Here is a 3538-nt window from a genome sequence, read left to right on the forward strand (position 1 = left end):
GAACAGAATGTGTTTTCCCGGAGATGTGATAGTGAGGCATATTTGCTATGAAAAACAACAGATAAAAATCCTGATGACTGGATAGATCTGAGCAAGTAGTAAATAGACGTGAAACTTGTGAATAAGCATACATTGGGTCATATAGATGGCAGTAAATCACCTTAGTCAATCAAATTGGCTGAACTATCCTCAGTCCTTTAAAATAAACCTGAGTGGACCGCATTTTATACAATAAATCCTTATTTCCAATCTTTACACAGAAAATTCATGTACATAATAATATTTTTAAAAAAACAGCTGAACAGATAATTCATGTGAATGGTAAGAGTAACATGTCCAGATGTATTTTCAGTTAAAGATGGGGCAGACAACTTTGGAGCAAACAGCCAAGAAGATTTTGTCCCACAGTCAAATCCCACCCCTCCCTACAGGCCGCCCTCCAAAGCCACGTTCTTGTGCGGCTAGCTCGCTAGCTTTAGCAATAGGTCTTCCTAGGCTTGTGGAAGACCCTGGTCCTGTGTAATGAGTGCACGGCAGAGTGTGTTCAGGTAGGCGGGTAGGTAGGTTGGTAGGTAGGTAGACCGGTAGGCTATTCAGTCATTTCATTCTAGCCAAATTGAACGTTGAACATGCTCAATACAGGCCTGCAACTGCCCCACAGATACTGGTTTTTCTTTTTCTTTTTGTCAGAGCATCAGACTTATTGATTGCTGTTGGGATGTAAAGAAAATGTTGACAATTATAACAAAGAATGCTTCTTATAATAAATTGCCCGCACAAGCTTTAAAGTGATTGCATTTAAAAGTGGTAACAGGATAGTGCCATTAATATTCAGTGTTCCGCTCCCAGTCAAAAGGTTCTGGGTTCGATCCCCAATGTCCAGGACATCCTTAAGTAAGAGGCTCTGTTACCCCTATACCTGCTGATGAAACGCATCCAAATTAACTTTTTCGCTTTGGGGACAAAAAAAGTAGTAGGAAAATAGAGTGCAGGATCGAGCAGTTCAGTCGGAATCAAGTTACTAAACACACACCCATCGTAAATTAAAAGAAAAAAATGCATAAAACATGAATACATTAATTTCCCTGACACAGTATTCTGTAAAATAACCAAATACAATCTTCCAGGTAAAGCCAAGCAGTCCTGACACACAAGTTGGCCTGGGGAGCTGTTTCTGAGTGTCCTCTTATATCAACCCACAGAATAGTAAACACAGGGATTCCACTGGGGGTACCCTATGGGGTACATGGGCAGTTTCCACAGGGCTGGCTTTGTTATACCCACTAAACTACAATTCAAAGACCATACATTTTGCTTAATTTAGGAAAAAACAGGGTTTGATTTTGGTACAATATGAAGCAATGACACTGAGCATTTAAAATCAGTACTGCAGTCTAATAATTAAAATATTGGAGAGGGCCTTCTTTGTGGACACTTTGTGGATCAGCTAATGTATAAGTTTGCAATGTATGTATTGTTTGCAAATAATAAGCCAGCTGATGTAGCATCCATCTTGAAATCCTTCTGTCCTCTAAGCTGTCTCCATCTTTCAAATGCTACTATGTTTTAGCAGGACTCTAGCCATGGAGCAGTCAAAAGAGGACAAGGCTTTTAGGTTGGCTAGAACAAGCTTCATCTGCTTCCATAACTGCTTCCATAACTGCAGCCAACTGCATTTTTGTTCCCATGGGCTACTCTGAGTATGATTAAAGGTAATAAAAATAATAATAACATAACAGGCCAAAACAAAGAAAATATATTATGGAGAAGGAGAACATAATTGCTGTGGCTTTGTTGTCGGAGATGTCAATATTACCCCAACATGTTGCTTAGGTCGTACAAAATAAGTAATGATGTTGAGTGAAAACAGACAGGGCTGTTAGGGAACAGAACAACTAACAAAGAAGGTAGGGAAATGCTTTGGAGTTCCAGCTCCTCTGTTTGGGTGGGGCCTGAATTATCTTCCACACGTCATTGAGGGGGGTTGGTTTGAGAGATAAACTTATTCTATTTAGTTTTATATCAAAGCCCATATTCAAATGTAATTGATTTGTTACAGGAAAACATTATTACAGGAAAACATTATTACAATTACATTATTCAGATGAGGAGATTTTATCGTTAACTGTTTTTTGTTTGTTTTTTACATATTTGAAAAAGACATGATGTGAAAGAGACTTAAAGGGACTTACAGGTGTGTTACAGGTACGTGCTCTGGGATAACCTGAGCTAAACATGTCAACACCCTAAATAGTAGGGGTGTAACGATACACTAATTTGTACCGAAATTTTTCAGTACAGGTATAACAGTTTGATGCGCATTTCATTTCGGTACGTACCGGAAAAAAAAAAGTGTGAGTGTCTTGTCTTGTCCTGATGTTTTGTGTTGAGGACCACAACGGAAATAAGTCCTGGACTTGATTGTGTTTTTATCCTCAATTGTATTTGATGTATTTTCATTTATTTTGTGTTAGGCATTTGTTTGATATAATGTAATAAATAAAATCAAAATCCAATTGTTTAATAAAAATAAAATAATAAAACTGCTGTACCGAAAAACATATCGAACCGTGACTTAAAAACCGAGGTACGTACCGAATCATGACTTTTATGTATCGTTACACCCCTACTAAATAGCACTGTGCCCTGCACTGTTTGAGAGTTTTGGAAATGATCATAAGCTCAAGAGATGCTTATAAGACAATCAAATAAGAAGAAACTCAACAACATTTTGAAACGCAAAAAAGCAGAATATATTGGTGTCTGATCATCTGATCATCCTTTTGTTGGGTACATTTCGCAGGAATACTGCAGGATAGTGTAGTGGTTAAGGTGTTTCATTCATGGCTGAAATGTTCGGGGTTCAATCCCCAATGTCCGCAGCCAAATCTGTAGGCATCCTTGAACATTACCACCCAACCCCCACTGCAAAACCGGTTGCAATTTCATTTTATAAAAGGACATTGAACAAAAAGCGATGTACTATAAGGTTCCCTAGTACGAGTTGTACTTGTATTGTCGTGGGAAACAGCAGTTATTTTTTGTGGTTTATTCACCCTTATCTTATTTATAATTATAGGAAACATTTACAGATTACAAAGGAATAACAGAGGACAAAACTGGAGCTACTCCAGTTTTGTGTGTCTCCAGTAAAAACGGCCCATTTATTCTTGGAAACACATAAATAAATACACAAAAATAAGAAAAGAAAAAAAGAAACATAGATTGAGCCTCATAATGTGCAATAAATTAAATTAAGATAAAAAATAAAAACAATTTCTTGTCTAATTCAAAGATTGCACACCTGTACAACACTCTACTGCTACTGACGTCTAAGATGCCAGCGAGTAGATATACCGTGCACGCACAGTCGCACACACACACACACACACACACACACACACGCGCGCACGCACGCACACACACACACACGGTTGTGTCCATCCCAATTGAGCAAATTCACACACACACACACACACACACACACACACACACACACACACACACACACACACACACACACACACACACACACACA

Source organism: Micromesistius poutassou (assembly GCF_964030765.1).
Source record: "Micromesistius poutassou genome assembly, chromosome: 10".
Taxonomy (NCBI): Eukaryota; Metazoa; Chordata; class Actinopteri; order Gadiformes; family Gadidae; genus Micromesistius; species Micromesistius poutassou.